Raw genomic sequence first — 24,737 nt, 5'->3', positions numbered from 1 at the left:
TTGAAATTTTTCTCTCTTCAGAATCTCTAATATCTCAGCTAGCAATATAAGAATAAGCATAAAATATGTTTCAGTAATTTGTCTTTTCAAATTCACATGTTTGTTTAAAACCTAAACCTATATTTACATATAAAAGGAATAACTATAATGTGAATTACTATAAGAAACGTGAGGTATCCTGAATGATTTTCTGTATATGAGAGGCGAGACAGACATGCTAAACCTTCATAAAATCTAACATCATGAGACAGGGAAATTGCGGCATGTCCATGCACTTCCCAAGTGGAAGGATCAAGGATATATATATATATATATATATGTCTGTGAATGACTTTATATACTTTATATACAAGAGATATGTGAATTTCAGATACAAATTGGAATATAGAATCTTAACTATTTTAGAGATAGGAAACGCCTAAGAGATTAACTAGTCAATGTCCTAAAAAGCCATATATTTGAGTATTACTTGTGATATTTGGTGCCTGCTTCCTTCTCTGGGATTTTCACTGGTGTGGAATTGTGAAATCCATAACAGCTTTGGGAATAATAGAGAATTGTAAAGCAAATGCATATAGAAAAGAAGCTATGTTGTAGGGAATGGCAAATAAAATAATAATTTCTTATGTGTTTTTCCTACTGGAGTAAAACCAGACAGAGTTCCATTTTGCAAATTGAGAAAAAAAAAACAGAATAATCACATGATTTTCTGAAAGTTATATGATTGATCATGAAAGGGAACTAAATTCCCGGTCTCTTGATACCTAGTCCAAAGCTGTTTGTACTGTATTACACTGATGAATGGACCAAAATAAACAAGACAGGTCAGCAAATTAGGTTTCATTTATTTCTGTGGCATGGGAGTTCAACGTGGCCTCTTTCTTTCCTCGACTAATCCTGCCAGCTGGCCTCATATATGCTGGCAACCGAAAGGGAATCCTATCTCAGCAGTGAAAGTATGAATTTGATATATAGTAAATATGGAGTAATAGTGCTGGATGTTTGGTTTACAAGTATAAGATGCCTCCTTCACTTCAATTCCTATGAGTTTAACTTTTTAGATTGGGGGGGTGGAAAATGTAAATTATAGAGTATCTGAAAAGAATATCTAAAAGGGGCAAAAGCATGGGAAAGGAAATGAAATAACCGGGATTGCTTTTAGGCACTAATACGCTGTTTGGCTAGAGAGCAGGGCACCCCCAAGGTCTACTGTAAGAAGACAGAGATTGTTTGGGAGAAAATCATAGATGCTTGAATCGAAGACGGGCAGGACTCTGCAAACAGTGGGTGGCCAGGAGTGTTTTGGTGGAGAAAAAGCAAAGTCAAGAGCTCTGTCTTAAAAAGATTAATATAGCTGCTTTTGTTGGACTTTGAAATGCAAGGTCCTAAAACCAAGGAATCCATCTGGAAGGAGACTCTTAGATCAGCCAAGGTGAGGCAAAGTATGAGCCTGGGTCAGGGCAGTGACAGTGAGGAAATAGTAAGAAAACTAAGCCTAAAACCAGGAAGGAGTTTTCATTTTGATTAAAACTAGGGCAAAGGGTAGAAAGCAATAAATCAAATTAATCATGCTCAGGGGATCAAAAATTATAACTCAATATGAATTTGTAATGGGTATAATTTTGGATCCTTGCTACCATTACTGTAACAGCCTGTATTTTCATGATTAGAACCTACTTCAGCTTTATAAAAAAGAGGGAAGGATGGGCGCCTGGGTGGCTCAGTGGGTTAAGCCACTGCCTTCGGCTCAGGTCATGATCTCAGGGTCCTGGGATCAAGTCCCGCGTCGGGCTCTCTGCTCAGCAGGGAGCCTGCTTCCTCCTCTCTCTCTCTCTCTGCCTGCCTCTCTGCCTACTTGTGATCTCTCTCTGTCAAATAAATAAATAAAATCTTTAAAAAAAAAAAAAAAGAGGGAAGGAGCAGATGATAGCAAGATGACGGAAGAATAAAGATGGAATGTTTAAATGCAGTGTAGACATTTTTAGAAGGACAAAAGTAGAGTCAGTCAGTGTAAGAAAAGCACTCACTACTACTTCATAGAGTTTAAATGCATACATTTTTTTCTACTTAGAAAAAAAAAATCCTTTACTTAGCTTCTATCTGTGTATTTGTATTTTTAGTCTTTGGTAAGTAACATCAAGAAAAAGTCATATTTTCATAATTTTGAAACTGTCAGGAGTCTCAATGCTAAATGAAATGTGCAGTTTTTCACTTGAACAGTTTCTCTAAGTTTTCAAAAAAAATCATTTTCTCTGCTCTATTTTTCCCTCATTTCTACAACATTTGTTGGGGATTCTTAGCTCTTTCTCTGCTTGCTTTCTGCCTTATTATAACTTTCTTGGCAAGCTGTCTCAAATATTTTTGATGCTTGACAGATATAAATTATAAGTATAAAGAAGCAAATATCTACCTTTGGACATAGCCTTGCTTTGATAAAAAATGACAGCGTAACTACAGAGAGTTGTCATTCATAAGTACTAATTATTTCTGTTAATACCTGTTTAATGCTCAAGTAAGAACGACTTCCTCAAACTGGGCCTTTTACTATTAAGCTATTAAATACAACTATTAAACTATTAAATACAACTATTAAACTACTGAATACGACTGTGGAATCTTAACCCTTTCTAGCCAGGAGATACCTTAACAATCCATAGAGAAGGAAACGGAGACCAGAAAATGTCCCAAGGTCATGATTGAGTGGCTTGTCTCTATTTGTTGGGGATTTGCTTCAGGAAAATTCTAGAATCATCACCATTTATAATAATGCCTTACACTTAGTAATATTGGAGTGTCCTATTAGGCAGTATAATCGTTCATAGTAGTAATATTAATCATAAAGTAACTTCCATTTTTGAGTGACTACCATACCTAGGCATTTTTTGTCTATTTTTTTCTAATACAATTGACCCTTGAAAAAAAGCATGGGTTCAAACTTCATGGGTCCATTTACACATGGATATTTTTTTCAACAAATTACATTAGAAAAAATTTGGAAATTTGCAACAATTTGAAAAAATTCTGAAGAAGAACCAAGTAGCCTAGAAATTTCAAAAAAATTAAGAAAAAGTTAGCTATGTCATGAATGCATGAAATATAGGTAGAGGTAGTCTATTTTATCATTTACTAATGTAGGACACGCACAGATCTATCATAAAAAATTAAAACCTATCAAAACTCACACACAAACACAGATTGTACAGGATCTCTGCATTTCGGACGTTAATAATACCCACACCACCTACAGTGTTTTGTATCAGTAAAGCAATATTGATGGAGACATTTCATCTTGTAAATAGGTGATACAAACTTACTGTATTGGTAAATTGCAGTACAGTCCAGAAAATGTATTTTCCTTATTATTTCCTTAACATTTTCTTTAGTCTCTAGCTTACTTTATTATAAGAATACAGTCCATCATACATATAACACATGAAATATTTTTTAATCAACGGTTTATGTTATGGGCAAGGCTTCCAGTCAACAGTAGGCTGTAAGTAGTTAAGTTTTTGGAGAGTCAAAGGTTGTACATGGATTTTCAGCTGCACAGGGGTGGGCAGCTCTAAACCTCAGATTATTCCAAGGTCAGCTGCACTTACAACTCTCCGTATTAGGCAGCATTATCTTCATTTCACAGATGAAGAACTGAGGCTCAGTCACAGCACCAGCCCAGAGGTACTGAGTTCTGTCTGACTTCCAAACTCCTACTTCTCTGGTGAGGCTGAGTGGCTAGAGATAGGAACCATCTGATGTTCCGAAATGGTTCCCAAACTAAGCTGCATACCAGAATCACTTGGAGAGCTCTTAAAAGATACGACTCTTAGTCCTCATCCCCCAGAAACTCAGATTTATTAGTTCTCTATAGAACGCTCTCCTTATGCTGTTATTTGACCAGATTTATGAAGCACTTACGGGCTGAGAAGCAGACAGGATTTAAAGTCAAAGGACACGACTTAGAATCTGGCTCTTCTTTCATAATCTTGACCAGCCTTCCTGAATTCTGTTTTTCAATCTGGGGGAAATAAGGCTGTCTCTCAGACTATCGTGAGATATTCGTATGAAAATGCCTAACTGTAAAGTGCTGTGGAAATGCAGAAAACCCCAAACATTTTAACTTGAAAAATACATAAAATTTGTGGTTCCCTATGTGAGATGTCATAACCCTGCAACAACTCAAAAAAGTTTCTAGAAGGAGATAAAGCAAGTAACTTCTTATTCCGCTAAGAACATTAGAAAAGGAGAACTTAAATCATGTATTTCACCATCATCATTTCTTAACTGAAATGTTAATATCAAGGACAGAGTAAGAACCTGATTTCAGAATCAAGGACAGTCTTTAATTTGAACATGAGAAAGTTACTACCCTCTACTTTGTTTGTTTGTTTGTTTGTTTGTTTTTTGCCTCCAGAACACAGAAATTGTTATAGTTCTTCACAGACCAGCATTTGGAGAACATTGTCTTTGAGATCTAGTCCAACCCAGAGAAATATTGGTACTAGGTATGATTTTCCCAGGATCTTACAACTCGTTAATGGTGGCTAGAAGTCAGAGAATGTCAATGTTTATCAACATTTTTGACTATGCATGTCCCATGGTCCAAGATTTTATTTAGTTTCAACACTATCATTTATACATGAAATCAACAGGTTTAGTGAATATATCTTTTCAAACCACACTCCTCCCCTTCCCTCCCACTCTAGAAACTGACCATCATTGGCAGGTCACTGTGCTGGTGTCTCTCCCCAACTTGTATCTCAAACTAAGAAATACTGGGATTTCTATTTGCTTGTTGTAGCTCAAGATCAGATGAAGTTGGAGGGAAGGCAGAGTTGGAGGGGGGTACGGAGGGCAGGGCGGGGACAGCAGCATTCGTCATCCTATGAATAGTTCGGAGCAAAGGGTCTGGAGTCAGACTGCCTGGTTTGAATTTAGGCTCCATTACTTGTTGATATGGGACTTGAGGCATAGGAGCAAGTTCCTATGCCACAGCTTCCTCACCTGCAAAATGAGGCTAACATTTGTAACTACCTGGTAGGATTACTAGGAGGATTAAGTAATCAAACATTTAAAGTTCTTACTCTAAGCTTGATAAATACTAGCCTGTAGAGATAGTAATAGTAGTAACCCAACTACTTCTTGCCGTTTCTCTTCTTGAGTGCACGGTTTAAGGCAGTTATACATACAAAAGGGGATACCGATGTCCCAGTGAATGAACAGACCTTCTGTTAATTTCCTATTGCAACCTTCTTTTACTAATAGCTCCACATTGTGCCATTATCAGCTCCTGGCCCAGGGTAGTGAATTGCATCCTGTCCAGAGTTAATGAGGCATCACAAATAGGATCAGCTCTATTAGTCCTGCTGTTATTCATTTATTTTCATTATCCAAATTACCCATTTATATTTGCTATAAAGCACAAAGCTGGTTTCTGTTTTAAATATATAAAAGTGAGTAGCATAAATTTACAGATAGAACATGTGCTGTTGTTAAAAATAACTTTGAGGTTATTTTGAAGTCAGATTCCAAAAAGTGTACTTTGTAGCTATAATTAATGAAATTCATCAGCTGATACCTAATTTATGTGTATCAAAAAGACCAAGTGTCACTATCAACTGGCTCTCTTGTAATGAATCTACGTATTTATAATGTCGCTTATGGCCATGTTAGAAAATAAGCCATTTCAAAAAGGAAGAGAAGACTTTCTTTCAAGTAATTCCTCATAGGGTATTGTTTTAACATGAATAGTACAATTAAAAAATAAGCTGTAAATTGGATCATGGAGTTTTGACATTTACATTATGGCGACATTACAAAGAATTGCGTTTCTAACAAAGAAGTTCTTTCCATTTTTAATAACTCCTGTAGTGAGTAGTTAGAAAGGAATTAAGTGGAATGATTATTTCTCCATCTCTGTCTGTGACCTAAGTCACTAGTATCAAATGTCTACCAGTTATTCTAAAGGTGGTGATGTCAGGAACAAGGAGTTAGCCGTTTTCCTTCTGTGTTTTGTAATCCACTTCTTTGTGGAAGTCTGGTGTTGCTTAAAAGATGTAATGCATATTCTTTCTTTCTCCCCCGGTTTGCAGGATACGGTAAAGATGAAGTGAGCTCATTTACTACCTTGCTAGTTAATTTCTGGCAAGTTACTTAGTTTCTGAACATTGTTTATTTCTTCTCTCAAAAAACTGCTCCATGTGGGGTACTGAGGATACGAGGTAAAGTAAGGTCTCTTTTCTCTAGAGCCATACCTTTGTAGGGTTACTGTGAAAAATTCAGTTATTTTAAAAATTATTCACTTAACAAATACTGACTTTAGGAATTACCAGTGTGTATGCTTGATTACCAAAGACAGATGAATGAAGAGAAAAAAACAAGTCTCTGAATTTACACTCTGAGGAGAGAGATGAGGAATATATAGAAAATTATATTTTCATCCTATATTACATACCCCTCACTGAATACAAAAAAGTACACTCAAGTCACTAGACTATATTCTCCTCACTGTAAACAAAGTGCTTTTTGTAAAATACAGATTCAGCTTCGTTTCTTATCTGCTCAAATCATTTCAGTTGCACTCTTGCGTCAGGGTAAAGAAAGCCCAAATTTCTTACACAGTTGGTTTCTTTACTGGGTTGCTTAAAATAACAGAAATGTTTTCTATCACATTCTGGAAGCTAGAAGTCCAAAATCAATGTGTCCTCAGAGCCATGCTTCTTCTGAGACTCTGGGTGGAATCTTGTTGCCTCTTCCCAGCTTCTAATAGTGGCAGTCAGCCTTTGCCTTCATCTTCGTGGGGCCATCTTCCTTCTCTGCCAATCTTTTTGTCTTTACATAACCTTCTTCTGGTGTCTCTGGTTTCTCTTCTTATAACAACACCAGTGATATTGGATCAGGGCCCATTCTAATTGAGTATGACCTCATTTTAACTTGGTTATTTCTATGAAAAGGATCTTTCCAAAATAAGATCATATTCACAGGTAATGGGGGGAGGGAGTGGTGAAGGAGCTTCAACATATTTTTTTGGGAGACACAATTCAGCCCACAATAGCATGCATCCCTGTTTATTTATATATAGTGCAAACATAGATACACACACACACACACACACACACACACGTATATACATATGTTTTTAATAGTGTGTAGGAGCAACAATGGAAGAAATTCAGGCTGTGTAAATAGGTGGAGTATTTCACCAAGACACGGGGTCAAGGAATGCTCAGAGGAAGAGAACTGAAAATGCTCTAACCAGTGCCTAGAACTGAAGGAGGAGAGTAAAGGGATAAAAGACCTATGTCTTAAGGAGATGTCTTCTTACCCAAATGTAAGAAGACTGGGGACTTGTGATATTGAGGGCAAAAAGAGTGCCTTTGAAATAATTCCAGCAGATGGAAGATAAGCTTTTTTAGAAAAAGCACTCCATTTTCAGCGAAAGCAATAGATTGGAAAGGGTCAAAAAATCGTAGTGAGATGAGAAGGAGAGATTTGAATACAACTTCGAGGTAGAATCCGTGGACTTGGTGATTGGTTAAATGCAGCAGGAGAGAAAAAAATGAGCGTTGGAGGTGGTGCCTGGTTTTCTAGTTTGAACGGCATGTGGTGTTGCTCTTCCTTGAAATGAAACGTAGGAGAAGAGTCAGGCATTGGTTTGGGGCAGTGCTGAACAATGAGATGATGCCTGTGCGGTGTCCTGTGTGCCATCTGGTATGCACTCCGTGACTTGCATCCTTCTCCTTCCCTCCTAACTCTGTCTTCTTAAGTCCATTAAGTGTGTACATTCCCAGGCCTCTATATGCATGGTTAGACATTGGCCAGGTTAACCTGTCCTATGGCCATGTACCAGCTGGATGGCAACTCAACCCAAGTCTTTGTCTCAGGAAAAACTGAAGTCAAACTAGCATGTGGCATTTCAAAGATCCTCAAACTATCTTCTTTCTTTGAAGAGCCAAGAGATATAAAAGGTAACATTCTATAGGTCCTCATTCATCTCATATTTCCTTCCTGCCATCCTAGTTTGGTCCTTTTTAAATGTATGTATTATGTCTACTCGCAGAAACCATTTTTGTTAAATGGGAATATTTTTTCCATCTTGATGTTCAGCTTGTGGGAAACCTTTCTTCCTATAGCTTTCATAGGAGAGCCTTTTTTTGGAACGTTATATCCATTTAATTTTTCCATTGAAATGAAGCTTGGTCTGGGAAAGGCAGGATTGACTGTTTTCCCAAAGTGATTTGGTGAAGTAGTTGAAGAGACAGTGAATCTAATGTAGAAACAAATTTCAGGTTTTGTCCTTTTTGGTGCAATCTTGTTTGCAGAATAGACTGTGTATGTCGCTATGTGCTTCTTACGCCAGTTCTTTGGGATATCTTTATCATTTCCATTTGATAACTGAGGGGATTGAGACTCACAGAAGTTCATACAACTAGACAAAGACAAAGCTACAATTCAAACCCCATTATCCCTATTATATATCATCTGTTTCTGGGGAAATTTTTTTGATGATTTTATTTATTTATTTGACAGAGAGAGACACAGTGAGAGAGGGAACACAAGCAGGGGGAGTGGGAGAGGGAGAAGCAGGCTTCCCGCTGAGGAGGGAGCCCAATTTGGGGTTCGATCCTTAGGACCCTGGCAGAATGACCTGAACTGAAGGCAGATGCTTAATGACTGAGCCACCCAGGTGCCCCATCGGCAAAGATATTTTTTAACAATGAAACACAGTATCAGTAAGCACACACCTTTGTTTTAGGGGTATGACTGTAGATAGCTCAGGTAGGAAACCCCCTGACTTGGGGATTTTGTGTTCCATTAAATGAAAGCTCTATCAGGATCTGGCAGCTTTTTTTTTTTTTTTTTGAGATTTTATTTATTTATTTGACAGATCACAAGTAGGCAGAGAGAGGGGGAAGCAGGCTTCCCACTGAGCAGGGAGCCCAAAACGGGACTCAATCCCAGGACCCTGAGACCATGACCTGAGCTGAAGGCAGAGGCCCAACCCACTGAACCACCCAGGCACCCCAGGATCTGGCAGCTTTTTTTTTTTTTTTAAGATTTTTTTATTTATTTGACAGAGAGAGATCACAAGTAGGCAGAGAGGCAGGCAGACAGAGAGGAGAAGAAGCAGGCTCCTTGCTGAGCAGAGAGCCCGATGCGGGGCTCGATCCCAGAACCCTGAGATCACGACCTGAGCCGAAGGCAGAGGCTCAACCCACTGAGCCACCCAGGCGCCCCTCTGGCAGCTCTCTTGACTCTTCACATGATGCTTTGTTTCACAGATGATTCTTTGGGCTTCTTTCTTGCAAAAAATACTCAAAGTGCTCAATTTTTCCTAATTATCTTTAAGAGTGCTTCAGTATTGTTAGTTACTACAAAGTTTGAGATTCCCCAAGACTACTCTCACTTTTCATACCAGCTTCAAGTTTGGGATCTCCAAGACTACCCTCATATTTGATAATTCACAAGAAGGACCCACAGAACTCACTGAAAGCTGTTGTAATCACAGTTACAGTTGGTCACAGCAAAAGGATACCGATCAAAATCAGCCAAAGGAAAAAAATGCATAGAGCAGGATTCAGAGGAGTTCACATATAGACCTGCTAGTTGTTCTCACCCAGAAGAGTTGTATAGATGGTCCTTGCTTCTCCGAGCAGCAATATGTAACAATATGCATGGAGTATTTTCAAACAGGGACACACCCAAGTCTTGGTGTCCAGAGTTCTTACTAAGGTTTGATCACAAAGACATGGTTGACCACCTGCATGGCTGACCTTGGTTTCCGGCCTCTCCAGAGGTTGAGTTGATACAATGCAGCCCAAAGCCCTCACCATAAATCACATTGTTAAAATAGACTATCTAGCATGGCCCACAGCCCTCTCACAAACAAAACTCCTTACTGGTCAGGGAATCACAAGCGTTTAAAGGTTACCTCCCAAGAATTAAGGGTACAAGCCACACCTCTCTTTGGGCAAAGTTTATCCTTTACTGTGCAGTGATTTTGGGTAGCTATTAATTCAAAAACTTAATACTCACTTTTAGTCACTAGACTATCCCTTGGGGTATATAGCTATGACCAGAACTCAAGCCCACCTCTCCAGGAGCCAGAACCTCTGCTTTCTGCAGCAATCATAGTTAAAGAAAAAAATATTCCCTGCTTCCCCTTATTTATTGTTTCTTACTTTGGAGAATCGCCTTATTACCTATGCAAGGATTCCATGGGAATTACTGCAACATTTACACCAAATAGTTATTTGTGTGTGTGTGGGTGTGGGTGTGGGTGTGTGTGTGTGTCTTGAAATGTTGTGCAGAATAGTGCAGCTGCTTGGAAAACAGTCTGGCAGTTCCTCAAAATGTTAAGCAGAGATACCATATGAACAAGCAATCCCACTCTGAGGTATATACCCAAGAGAAATAAAAGCATGTGTCCACACACACAGAATTGTACTCAGTTATTTATAGCAGCATTTTTCATAATAGCCCAAAGCAGAAACAACCCAAATGTCCACCAACTATTGAATGGATAAATAAAATGTGGTCCATCTCTATGGAATATTATTCTACAATAAAAAGGAATGCAGTACAAGTACATGTTATAACTTTCAAAACAATATGCTAAATGAAAGAAGCCAGTCACCAAAAGGCCACATATTCTCTTATTCCATTTATATAAAATGTCCAGAATAGGCAATTCTATTGAGACAAAAAGTAAATTAGTGGTTGCCGAAGGCTGGGGGTTAGGGTAACAGGGAGTGACTGCTAATGAGTCTCAGCTTTCTTTTGGGGCTAAGAGACTGTTCTAAATAGACTTTGGTGATGGTTTCACCATTTCATGGATGTATTAAAACCATTAAACTGTATACTTCTACAGTAAGTGAAATATACCTCAAGAAAGTTGCTCTTTAGATGTGGTACAAAGATTCAGAAGTCTATGGACTATATGAGAGACACTATGAGTGACCTGTTCTCACTCTTGGACAGAGTTATTATGACTAATCCTTTAGTCTGCATGGATGTCTCCTTCATTCATTATTGTTCCAAGAAGTGACTTCTGACCCTAAGTATTTATATGTATTAAAACTGACTTAGAAACTGGAATGCAACTGGTCTTTAATGAAGACCTGTTCATTCATTCAACATGAATGAATGAATGAATGAATGACTAGTGACATCAAGTTGGAAGTTGCACAGCTTTGGGCTTGAGAAGATCTTTTTCCCAGTATAGTAAATTCTCAACAAAGCATTATTCAGTTAGCTGTAAGAGCATGTTAACTCTGCTGTTTAATTCACTCTGTGGATTTCACAGGAGGCAGTCTAAAACCAAAAGGGGAGTTTAAAATCTTGCAGTTTGGGGTGCCTGAGTGGCTAGTGGGGTAAAGTCTCTGCTTTCGGCTCAGGTCATGATCCCAGGGTCTTGGGATGGAGCCCTACATTGGGCTCTCTGCTCAGCAGGGAGCCTGCTTCCCCCCCCCTTCCCTGCCTACCTCTCTGTCTACTTGTGAGCTCTCTCTGTCAAATAAATAAATAAAATCTTTAAAGAATTAAAAAGTAAAAAAAAATAAAATCTTGAAGTGCTATCCTTGTATTACATCTGAGATGTTTGAAATCCAGAGATGTTCCCTCAGATTTTTAAATAGGGCTGCTATGTGGTCCTGAATTAGACTCCATGGGAATAGGAAGACGGTCGTGATCCCTGTCTTCAAGAGGCTTACAGTGTCACGGTGAAGAGGCTGAAACACGAGGAACTATAATTAGCAGCAGCGTGTGGAGCGAGAGAGAACTTGAGTTTTGGACTCAATCAAATATAAGTCTGAAGTCTGACTTCTGAACTTACAATCTGTGTGAATGTGGAGTCGTCTATTAGGTTCTTTAAGCCTCATTTTTCTCACCTATACAAACAGAGGTAATCATGCCTGATAGAATAATAAGAACTGATCTTTATGGGTCAGTTCATATCCCAGGAACTTGCTGTGCAAACACTTTATGTATTTTGTCTCCTTGGATCCTCATGTGAACCCATGAGGGCGGGGGTATATTGCTACCATTTTTGTAGAGGAGGGAAAAAAGGTTTAGAGAGATTAAGTATTGTTGAGTCATTCATTCAATTTATTAAGCATCTAATGTTGGGCATCTTGCTCGAAACGAGGAGTGTATGAGGAGGAGCAAATTGAAAGCGCAGTGGAACTCAGTTTTGAGGAGGTTGGAAGGCCTTGATGTCCCCTGTCAGGTTACCCTTTTCCCTGACACCCACTCTCCCTCAGGGAAACTTCCCAGAGGAATTAATATTCATTCCCATCCCTTGCACCTATTACTCTGCTTCCTTTGTCTTTATATTAATCTTCACGACCATCTAGCCAAGACCCCCTTACCGGAAGACACTGTATCCAACTCATCCTTTGTGTTTTTCGATTGATTTGCTCAATAATAAGACAGTTGCATGGACAGATCAACAAGTCAGTAAATCTCTCTGCTAACTAATTTTGTCTCCTGATGACTGAACCCTCTCTAAATCACAAAAAATATTCATTCCAAATGTCTTTTTTACCTTTTAATTTATTTAGGCCTTGTTCTCATTTCTGTCAGGCTGTGAAACAAAGTCCATTGATGTAAATTCTTTTCGTTGTATGATATTAGGCTAGAAATACTTTAGAATTTGGGGTCTCCTGCCATCCATTCTTTATTTACTATGGCATAGGAGAAGGCCCACGTCTACCCAGAGCCTTTGCCATCAACATAACTGTTGGTTTGCTTAGTACATCATCCAGATTCTCTGGCTGAACTCCCATTGCTGAAACCCTTAGATCTTTCCTGGGATTAAACTCACAAAATGCAAGGTTTCCAAAGGCCATAAATATCAATCAGGATTCCAGTGTGATGTAGTTTCTTTCCCAAGTGTATATTAGAAAACAGATCTGGAGATTGTTTTCTCCTACAGGATGTTCTGCGGTTAAGTTAGATGATCTTCAGACATAGTTTTAATTAGTTCAATTCTCTCCATAATTAATATAGTTAAGTTTGGGGTCATAAAATGCTCATTTTCCCAGAAACTTGAATTGCGAGGTTTAAGTATATGAGACATTGGAAGGATCTGAAACTTTGTCTTAGGTTTAAAAAAAAAATGTTAAATTAGAATAGTAAAATAAAATTCAGGAAGCATTTTTGAACCTGGGTGTCTGAAGACACTTCCTATAATTGTTTAAAAATGTTAAGAATCAAATCCAAATATGAAAGGTAATTAGCAAGTAATTATATGCTGGCTGATTGTCATATTTCCAAGGAAATATCAAGAAACGGTTTAATTTTTTAAATATTATAGTTACTTTAATTGTCAAAATCCTTAATAAAAACAATTTAAAGCATCAGATACCTTCCAGATTTTGAGGCATGAATAATTTTACCCACATTTTTGTCTACTCATGGTTGCCAATGACCCTTCTGGAACACTCCTAAGAAGGGCTGCTTGCCAAAATCAGGAGAATCCACCCAGGCACCCAAAATTAGTGTAATATACCCCACCTGTCCTTCCTATTACTATTTTTTGGGGGGGGGTCTGTTTTGAGGAGCTTAAATCAAGAAAGTACAAAGTGTTTTTGCTGTGGGATGCCTATTTGTGATCCAAGGGAATACTTAAGAATCTGAGAACTAGACAGAAGGGCAAGAAATGACCAGTGTGGTTAATAGAACCCAGAGGCCAAGACAAATTCAGAGGCCTTAGGAAATATTTTGAACCAGTGGCTTTGAAAGAACCTTGGAGATCACCAGGTGAATCACCTCATTCTGTTTCTGAAGACCCTGAGCCTCAGAGCAGGCGGGTGACATACCCAAGGTCTCCGAACAAGCAAGTGGGGGAGCCCAGATTCAAACTTGGAGGCGCCCTTTAGTCAATTCTGAGGGCAAGTGCTTTTTGTATGTGTGATTTTAAGACCCTTTAGAATATAAAGGATTCTTTTGATTTGGAAGATTCATTTGGTCAGTCTCTTTTTAACATGATTGAGTGCATTTCTGTCTCAGAGCTAAGTTTCCCTCCCTTGTGGCCAAATTATCACAGAACATTCCATTCACTTAAAAATAGTTGTACTATAAAAGAAAATACAAGTGGAAAACCTTGCCAACAATAAACATTCTAAAAAACTTACACATACACACACACACACACACACACACACACACACACACAGACATCCATTCCTGCAGAAATGCCCAATGCAAGCCAAGCCTCTGGCACCTGCAGGCTGGAGGGATCACACCGTGGCCATGACCTGGAGACTGGCTAGTCCCACGTGCACCTACGTTTATGATTCAATTTGAATATGACTTTAGTTTCTTGGCCAGCAGAGTTCCAGGGGATTTCAAGAAATAAACAAGTATTTTAGGGAAAGAGGGCCAGGGGGTGAGGGAGGCTTGGAAAGAGTTGACCAAAGTCACATTAAAATGACTCTGAAAAACAATCTGAGGGATTTGAAGGGGCGGGGGGTGGGAGGTTGGGGGAGCCAGGGGTGGGTATTGGAGAGGGCACGGATGGCATGGAGCACTGGGTGTGGTGCATAAACAATGAATTCTGTTACGCTGAAAAGAAATTAAAAAAAAAAAAAGAAAGAAAAGACACAGAAACTAAAATAATAATAAAAACAATAATTTTGGATTTTGAAAAAAAAAATGAAAGAATATAGCCAGTGTATCATCCTCCCAAGCTGTCACCTACTGTGTGCTTGGAGTTTGTCCTCTCTGTCCCCTAGGGTTCTCCTGTTGGGGATATTTCTTCCCATCAGGTAACTCTTAGCTTCTAAGGCAGAAACTTCAGTATTCCTGTTGGTTGACAGAAAGACTTGTTAATTTGACTTTCTCCATTGATTCTCCCATTCAGGTGACAGTTTTTTATTGAGTAATATGATACCATCTTTGTGCAGCCATTTCCACTCTAGATTTTTATGTGACCTAGCTAGGGATGGAATTTTTTCTTCTCCTTTTTATGATTATTGATTGCAAGGACATAATTTGCTTGAGAAAAGGATGCAAATTGACTTGTTAAGACAAAGACCTACTCAATGAGCACCTGCCCTTTCCCTGCCCCCCATGTGTCCGGAGACAGGCTTGTGCAGCTCTGGCTGAAGAGCTGAGTGTTTGGATGAAAGTAGGATCTTACCAGATCAGAGGAACCCTGAGTCTCTTCATGCACAGGCTTTTTTTTTTTTTTTTTTTTTTTTTAATCCAGAGAAACATTTTTATGCTCCTTTAAAACATGCTTTCTTAGGCAGTGTGTATGGAGAATGGTTTCATCGGGGCTATGTAAGTCTAGCCCAGTATTTCCCCCAAGTGGTCTCCAGGTTTCTCTCTATAATTTGGAGTATAGTTTTAGTTTTCTCCCCAGATGATTTCCATAGCTCTGAAGTAGAGGTTGCAAGCTAGCAATCCTCCAGCCAAATGCACACCCCCCGCCACTGACAACTTGTATTCAGTGCACGTAGTGTGGTTTTGTAAAAATCTGACTTAGTTGCCAGTATGCAAATATAGTCCCACTAAAACTTCAAAATTCACAACATAGCCTTTTAAAAATCAGATCTGCAACATTTTGGTCTGTACCATTTTAGAGAGTCGAAGAGCTGTGGCAGCCTTGAGATGCCCCCTTTACTCCCTCCCTGCGCTCCCAAGCGCCCTTTACTTCCTGCGCAGCCTGGACTTTGGAGCTGTCTGTATCTCCGACCTCCCCCAAAGGATACATGGCTAGTAGTTTCTTAGGGTAAGGGAAAGGAATTCACGTCATCATCACAGTAATTGTCAGAGTAAGAAAATAATCCACCTCATACTGAGCCTGAAACACGCCAGACACTGTGCCAAGTACTTGACCTATCATTTAAACCTCACATGAATGCCATCTGTACTCCAAAAGGTTAATTCACCTGCCTAAGGTCATATAGCTTGTGAGTGGCTGAGTTAGGATTTGAACACCGGTATGTCAGATTTTATTTTATTTTTTTTTAAAGATTTAATTTATTTATTTGACAGAGAGAGAGAGATCACAAGTAGGCAGAGAGGCAGAGAGAGAGGGGAAGTGGGCTCCCTGCTGAGCAGAGAGCCCGACACGGGACTTGATTCCAGAACCCTGAGATCATGACCTGAGCCGAAGGCAGAGGCTTAACCCACTGAGCCACCCAGGCGCCCTGTCAGATTTTAAAACTTGGACTTTTCGTTTTATCATACCACCTTGCAGAATCATAGCACCCTCCCAAGTAACCCTTCCTGAATTGCAGGCCTATAAGAATGTACAACCAGATGCCAAAAATTGGGGGCCCTATGGGCCACTGGTTTTCCAGCCTCTGTCAGAAAGAAGCAAAGGCAGAAGCTTGGTTAAGGTCAGCAAGGCTTCTACTCTGATTTTGTCCTCCAGCTAAGGAAAGCTCAGGAAAGCTAAGGAAAGCTAACACATATAGACAACCTCTTGGATAAAAGGAACTCTTGTGAAAATTTATTCTAATTTGATTTGAGATCACATTAAAGTCTTTAAAACACAACATTTGAATATCAGGTAAGGAGCACCTACTCAAGTTTTTGAGTGGTTTTTTTTTTTTAATTAACATATAATGTATTATTGTTTCAGGGGTACAGGTCTATGATTCATCAGTCCTACTCAAGTTTTTTAAAATCTTAAGATAAGCGCCGATGGTTATTTTAAAGGGAAAAAAATTTCCCCATTCTTGAAATTATATATCTTATGATATCTTTCTTCCCCTTGACTCCAGCTTTGTATTATCTTTAAAAGCCTACTGCTTTTGAAATATAGAATACTGTAAATTTACTGCTGGTTTCCTTTCACATCATTTTCCTTCACTTCCGTTTCTTTTCTGTGAGATTTCTCAAAACCTTTAACTCCTTTGATTTTTTTTCCCCTCTCCTCTTCTAAAAATGCTAGGAATAGATATTTAACAGAGTTTCCTTCTGTACACTTAGTTTCAGGGTAGGAAAACAAATGCCCCCCCCCAGCAAAATATGTATCTCTGCTCAAGTTCTTTTGGTTACAAGAAATAAAATGTATCCTCTTCAATCAAAATTCTCAAAAGAAGGGATTATTGGAAGTATAGGATCAGTAATAGGAATATCAGCTATTTATTCAGAAGAACAGTTACTGAGGGATTAGAATTAAAGGACAAGCCAAAGGGCCAGATTTCAGGAAGCATAGGAACAAAGGCAGATGTACAGAGGTTTGGAGGAAGACTTCTGTCTTTCTCTGTTTCAGTCACTTTTTAAGTGCTAGAGAAGACAATTTGGTCTAGTCTACGTGTCTCGAACCGATTAGCCATGACCAGGGGATGGAACAGCGAATACAGTTATGGCCACTAGGGATTTCTTAGCAATTGCTGCATATGACTGTGGATATGGTGACGGTTTTATAAATTTTTACTTGCTTGTATATTTCTAAATCAGGGATTCCATCCACATAAAAGTAGATTTTATTGAGTGCGTGAAGCTTCAAAGGCTCTTAGAACTTTCTCAAAGTCTAGAACATTAGTTGTTTAGAGATTCAGTCTGACAAATATCCCAGATCTTTTCCCCTAATAGGAATTAATTTCTTAAGGCAATAGTTCTGCAAGTTGCATTAAAGTTCTACCATCTTCCATGGCTATTAGTAATTCTAACAGGGTACGAGAGTGTGGGCTCATGCATGAAAAAATGCTCTTCCAGGTTAATAAATGGATATGATTTTGCCACTGACTGCTGTCTATGAGAAAGTAGGTACCCCCAGCATTGTTCTGTTCTCTGGACTGTGAGGTACATCTTTCATCCTTTAGTGGGTGAATCTGATGGGCTGGAAATGCTCAAAAGTTAATATTGATAGACAAACCATGGAAAACCTCTGTCTTGGTTCATTCTAAAATCTTTTTGTACTAGGACAAGATGAACCTTCTGCTGCAAACATGAGCCTCCTCTCTTCTTCAGCCAAAAGTTCACCAGGGTTCAAACAATGTTTTAATGGATTCCAGCAAGACTTCTGTGGGGCTTTAAGGAAGAAGTTTCTGGTGTGTAGCCTGGAGGAATGTATCTAGCACAATACCAGCCCTAGGATCAGGACCCACCTGGCTTCAAGCCCCAGGCCAGCCTTCTAGTCTGCTTCCGATTTGGGGGGGACTTGGCAGCTTGCCTTTATTGTTCCAAAGGACTCCTGCCTTTCCTTAGCTCACAGCTCACATCTCACCTTCTCCATCAGCCCTTCCCAGGCTGATGAGAAACAAGTCCCATCTGTACCCCAAAGCTAGTACATAAGACCTTTTATTCTCTCGTTCAAACAAATAGAGACAGACAGTTCTCAGTTGTCCGTATTGATAAAGGCGTATGTTTCTATACGGAATCTGTTATTATAGCTCGTCTGTTGAAACTTTTCTTCCTCGTAGAGAGGTGTTTGACACATGGAGATAAATAAATCGGATGTTGAGGAACAGCAAGACTAGGCAGCCAGCTAAGGGCCCAGCAAATGTGTTCATGGTGGTAAATTCTCCCTGAGTTTTTGATGCCTACTCTGAAAATCCCATCTTCCTTCTTTATCTTAGACCACTGGGCAACTTCTGAGGGGCCAAATTAAGTCACTTGAATAACGAAGAATAATACTTACATGGAAAATGAAGCTCCATTTTTGAGTTTTAAAGAATAGCAGAGAATAATTTTTAAAAACACACATTCGCATCTACTTTCTTGCCTTTTTCATTTCTTCAGCTCCCCAGCCATATTTGTCATTATAATTAATGGTTGTAAGACTGCTCCCTTTGGTCAACTTTAAGAGCTTTACATTCTTACAATGAATTCTCATAACAGCTTTTAGAGGTGTGATTGGAACCATATTACAAAAGAAACCAAGACATCGAGAGATGTGAGAACATGGACAAGGTCATGCAGCTAATAAGTAACAGAGCTTGAATTCAAATTCAGAACCGTTTGGCTCCAACGCTATTCCACTATACCATACTATACTACCCTATACTCCATACTACATTCCACTATTTTATGCTATACCATGCTACCTTATACTGCACTAGATTATATTACCGTATACTGCACTACACTATCCTATCCTATACTACACTACACTGTATTATATTATACTGTATTACTTATTGAGTAGTATAGCATACTACATATGCTATACTATACTACACTATATCATATTATACTATACTACACTACATATACTATACTATACCATATTATACTATACTATATTACATATGCTATACTATACTACATTGTACCACACTTATCCTATCCTATCCTATACTACACTACACTTTCCTACATTACATTATGCTATACTATACTACATATTCACATATACTACATATATTATACTATACTACACTATACAATACTATACTATACTACACTATACCATATTATACTATACTGTACTATACCACACTATCTTATCCTATACTATCCTATACTACACCACATTATCCTGTATTACATTATGCTATACTACACTGCATACACTATACTATACTACCGTATACTATACTGCCCCATCACTATACTTTACTACCCTACACTATACTATACTACCCTATACTTTTTACTACACTACACTATACTAAACTACATTACATTACACCTCACTGTACTACACTACATGTTACTATACTATACTACACTATGCTATAGTATAGTATATTTTACTACCCTGTGCTATTCTATACTGAACAATGTAGTATGGTAGAGTCCATATAAAGTCTGTTCAGTGGAAGAACAGGATGTGCCAACACATGGGGTTGTGTCCACGTCCACATAAAAGAAGGCCAACAGGACCAGCTGGTATTCCAATAATGACATCACTACAAAGTTGTGTCCTCAACAACTACAAGCAAACATCATGGCACATATTTACTTACATGCATGTATTTCTTTACCCAGTTCCATCTCTGTATTAATTATTTGTGCCTGTCACTTTTCTACTTCCTATGTGTTTATGTGTGTCTGTGGTAAAAAATACATATTATAAAATTTAGCGCTTTAACCATTCTTAGGTTTACAGTTCAAGTTCACTGGCATTAAGTACATACACAATGCTCTATAGTGGTTGTCGTCATCCATCCCCTGAATGTTTTTATCTTCTCCAGCTGAAACTCTATACCCATTAAATAGTGATTCCCCATCCCCCCTCCTCTCAGCCCCTGGTAAATATCTTTCCACTTCCTGTGTCTATGAGTTTGCCTATTCTGGGTACCTCGTATAACAGGAATTATACAATATTTGTAGTACTGGCTTTTTATTTCACTTAGCAGAAACTCTTCAGGGTTCATCCCTGTTGTACCATGTATCAGATTTTCCATCCTTTTTATAGCTAGACAAATAGTCCATGATATGAACTGTTTAAAAAAGATAAACAGGCATATTAAAAATATTGAGTTTATTTGGGCATTTATCAATTAGAATCAGGCAGCATCACCTTGGACATGACTGGGACCTCACCCACAGGAGCCAGGGGAGACGCTTATTTAAAGTACAGAAGCAAAGAGAGGCAATTACTTGCGTGGCTATAACTTAAAGCTTAGTTGGCTGTTAGTGATTGATTATCCTTACTGTGTTGATTTTGTAACCTTGAGGCATATATAGGCTTAGATTTGTAGACTGCCATGACATTAGACTCTAATGGCCTCATTATTTAATTAATTTAACAGTACAGACTACATTTTGTTTATCCATTCATCTGTTGATGGGCGCTTTCATGGAAACGATGCTGTTAGAAACATGGACCTACAAATATCTGTTCAAGTCCTAGGTTTCAGTTCTCTTAGATGTACATCCAGACCTGGGATTGTTGGGTCACATGGTAATTCTATGTTCCATTTATTGGGGAATCTCCATACTGCTTTCCACAGCCACTGTACCATCAGCTCTGCCTACTCCCCTTATACCGAGAAGCTTATAAAGCTCTCTAAAGCATGGCTGTGACTTCTCAGCTGTTTATTCTCTAACAGATAGGACAATACACCCCCATCCAGGGTGCCCAGTAAAGGACTTGTTCATTGTGATGGAGATCATGGCCCAGAAACTTCTTCAGCTTCTGGGAGGCAATTAACAAAAGGTTGGGTGTGGAATTTCGTGTTCTTCCTTACCTTTTCTCCCTCTGCTGCTTACAGGCTCAGAGAGTGACCATGAAAATATCGAGATGCTGTCTGCAGGAAAGAAAAGTATAGTTGGGCCTCTTTGCATACCAATGAGGTGTTCCAGAGAGCTTCAGGCTGCTGTGGATGGGGGGGGGGGTTGATTTACGATAGCATGAACACAATTGGCAGGCTGAGTCCACATCTGCAATTTAAATGCCACATACAAAATGGAGCCTTTTTCTTAAGATCTAATGAGACCCAATGGCATTTTAGCATTGGGTTGAGAAGCAGCTGAGAATAGCATTGTAGTTGAGAAAGCAGTGATGTCTAAAAGTAAGTTCTAATCCCATGGCAAAAGACGTGGGACTTGGGGAGCTATCAGATAAGCACTTGGTCTGGGAACGCAACATTGAGTCTATATACACTGTAAAGCAATGCATGATTTATTCAACTGCGGATTCTGCCCTCACTTTAGAACATTCTTACAGAAACAGGTAGACACAGCTTTTGGTTCAGGCCCAGAGAGAATCACTCTTTCAGAAGCACAAGCAGGATGCAAGCTTCCCTCCCAACTGACACTTCCTGTGGCCCTCGTTTTCTCTTTGCGGTTCCCCTGTGACAGGAATCCTGAGTGTTTCCGGAGCTAAAGCTGCCCATGCTCCCACTTTCTGGAATTCTGTGAGGTTCTCAAATAAAAAGCTAATATGAAGGGGCGCCTGGGTGACTCAGTGGGTTAAAGCCTCTGCCTTCGGCTCAGGTCATGATCTCAGGGTCCTGGGATCGAGTTCTGCATGGGGCTCTCTGCTCAGCAGGGACCCTGCTTCCTCCTCTCTCTCTGCCTCTCCGCCTACTTGTGATCTTTGTCTGTCAAATAAGTAAATAAAATCTTAAAAAAAAAAAAAGCTAATATGAAAACACTCTGTTCACCTTTCCAAATGCTTTTATTTTGCCTCTGACAGAGAGGGTCAGGTCTGCGTGTAAAGGTGCTTTGATATTGGACCGTGTCATTCTTGCCTCACGTGTTGGCCTCTGACCCCAGGCCAGTGAGGAAAGCAGAGACAGGTACCCTGTGTGTGAACAGGGTGTTCATGTCAATGTGCTACAGAACCGGCAGTGTCTCCTCCGGGGTTTTCTTCTTCCTGACACTGCGTGGTACAATTCCAGAGTTCACCTGCCGGTCATACTCACTGGCCATTGGCAGGGCTTGGGAGGTCTCTGCCGGGTTAAGCCGCCCAGATGTGAGCTGTGTTTGGACTGCATTCAGTTTCTTTCCATTCTCTCCCTCCTCCCTCACTCCCCCTTCCCCTTTGTCTTGCCAGCTGCTACTGGAGATGTTTTTCCCTCTGTTTAAGGTAATAGCCGACTCAGTGCCAAAGCCAAGCTACAGGCAAGCGTTGAAAATAAATTTACAAGAGGGGCTTATTTTCATACTAGTGGAAAAGGTCTTGGAATCGTATGTGGAAGTTCTTGTCTCCCTAGAGACTGTCCTTCGGAAGCATCTTCCCTTTTTGAATGCCCTAAGCCAGGGCTAAGAAACAAACTGAGTGAACGTGGACGCATGGTAGGCTAGGTTTTGAAGCCGAGTGGTACAAACTGCAACTGTGTCTTAAAACAGTGTGTCTTCATAGAAGAAGCTGCTACAGATGTGTGGTGCTGCCCTGCTTCTCACTGATTAGTGTGTAGTAGGTGTAGTAGGTGGTGTAGTAGGTGGTCTGGTGTAGTAGGTGGCCCAGTGTAAGAGGAATGATGTATTAGAAAGAGGTTGGAATGCCAAGTCTGCCATTTTCTAGACAGGAAAAAGAAGGGAAGGACCAAGGCAGTTGCCCAGGTTTGTCACCTGTGCAGTCAGTTTTTGTCAGGCTTCGTGAACTCAGCAAAACACCTGACAGAACCTGGCCCACAGTAGATGCTTCCTGGGAATCGTGATTCTTTCCCTCTTCACTAGTTATTTATTGTTGTCTCTTCTTGACATCAGATTTGGTGAGAAGTATCCTTTGGCACAGTCTACAGTTTCTTAGTATAATTTCCCACTCTTCAAGAATAATCGTGGCTGACAGTGTTTATTTTCTACCTTCCTGTCAACTCTGATGCAACTGCCATTCACTAGCCACAAAACAGGAGGCTTCCCAGACCTCAGCTGGGAAGACCACTTGCTGAGACAAACAACAAAGGAAATTCATGTGTCCTTGCTCTTGACACGTTCATTCGAAGGAATTTAAAAATCGAACTTACAAATCAGTGCCCACGTGTTCTGTGCAGTACCACACTCATAAAAATTATCATGCCGTTACTAACAAATGTATGCATCTACTCTGGGATAAATATCCCAGTGAATGATTCCTTGTGACTTGCCTGTGCCTACAGAAAAATAGTTTAACTTTAATAAAAGTGGAATTTTAATGTAGAAAATGGCATGAGGTCAAAACCATGCAAAGGGTCCATTTGACGTGACAGCACTCAAAAACCTTAAAATCAGTGGTTAAATAGTGTTTTTCTAGCAAATAGTGGTTATTTGGTAGATCCAGCCTGGCAGAATTTGGTGACTTTTCCATTTTAGATTGACACAGATGTATTGATAAGGACACATAGCATATTTTTGAAATATAAACCAATTATCCAAAGTTTGTATGACTTACACATAATACAAGCAGACAAAATGTTACTTGGTTTAGTATGGCCAAATTATGGTTGTTGCGTGAGCCATGAAAAGTTCTGTTCTTCTTTACCCATGGGGGACAGGGAAGAAATAAAAAGGCCCTGAACCAGGTAATTGGGTATCCTTAGAGAAGTTAGAAGATAGCACATAGATAAGCTTTCTGTGCTCTTTTTTAGGTGATTTTAAAAATCTGACCAAAAACCAATTTTAACTCAAAAAACTTGGATTTTAAAATATTTCTAAACTTAAGTGTGAATTTAAGTTTCTCAATTAGACATATGCTGAGTGTTGAATTCTGAAAGATTTGAAATTTTTAGTTTCAGCTGATTTTAAACTAGGACTATTATAAGAAAGAAGAGTTCACTTTTATGAATGCAAGTGGGTGGCCAGCAGAATTTTCTTAATCTTTCTCAATGGGAAAAAATGTATGCTGTCCTTTCTTTTTATCTCAGAAACTTTGAGTGAATTTGTTTTTGTCTAAAATGAAAGAAGGGGCAGTTTATTTTTGCCATATCCAACACTGTAATGACTCAGCAAAATGCAACTGGTTTTCATGAACTCACAAGCCTAGATAGAGTTTGAAAGGGTAGCCAAGGGCGTAACCATCAGTCTTCTTCCCACCCAATCCAGTCACCACATTCAGCAGCTAACCTTCCATTAGACTCAGGAAATCTGGGGCCCATTAAAAATCAGCAAGTCCATGCTTCTCTTAGGACTTTATGACTGCTATTTTATTGGTTTATATGGCTAATTCTGATTAAGAAACACTTCAAATTCCCAGTTTCAAGCTGGCTACTTTTCCTTTAAAAAAAAAAAATTATTTGTTTTGGCTTGCACATTCATATTCAAGGTTTGCTCCCCATTAAAATAAATAGATACTGAATATTTCTTATACCAACTGAATGTGCTGAGTACTCAGTTTCTTTCATTATATTCAGCTGTCATATTAACACATTCATATGGGTGCGGGCTCCCATGGAGCAAACAGGACCCCAAAC

At 39.2% G+C, this 24,737-nt stretch overlaps 1 protein-coding gene across 3 annotated transcripts in view; it reads left to right on the top strand.

The window, feature by feature from the left end:
* The window catches only part of ADAMTSL1 (ADAMTS like 1), a 920,800-nt gene that overhangs the window by 624,550 nt on the left and 271,513 nt on the right, over positions 1 to 24,737 (top strand). The gene's annotated exons all lie outside the window — the stretch shown is intronic.

Source organism: Mustela erminea, chromosome 12 (genome assembly GCF_009829155.1).
Source record: "Mustela erminea isolate mMusErm1 chromosome 12, mMusErm1.Pri, whole genome shotgun sequence".
In the NCBI taxonomy this organism is placed as follows: domain Eukaryota; kingdom Metazoa; phylum Chordata; class Mammalia; order Carnivora; family Mustelidae; genus Mustela; species Mustela erminea.
The sequence above is the reverse complement of the archived record's forward strand: the minus strand, read 5'-3'. Positions and strand labels throughout refer to the sequence as shown.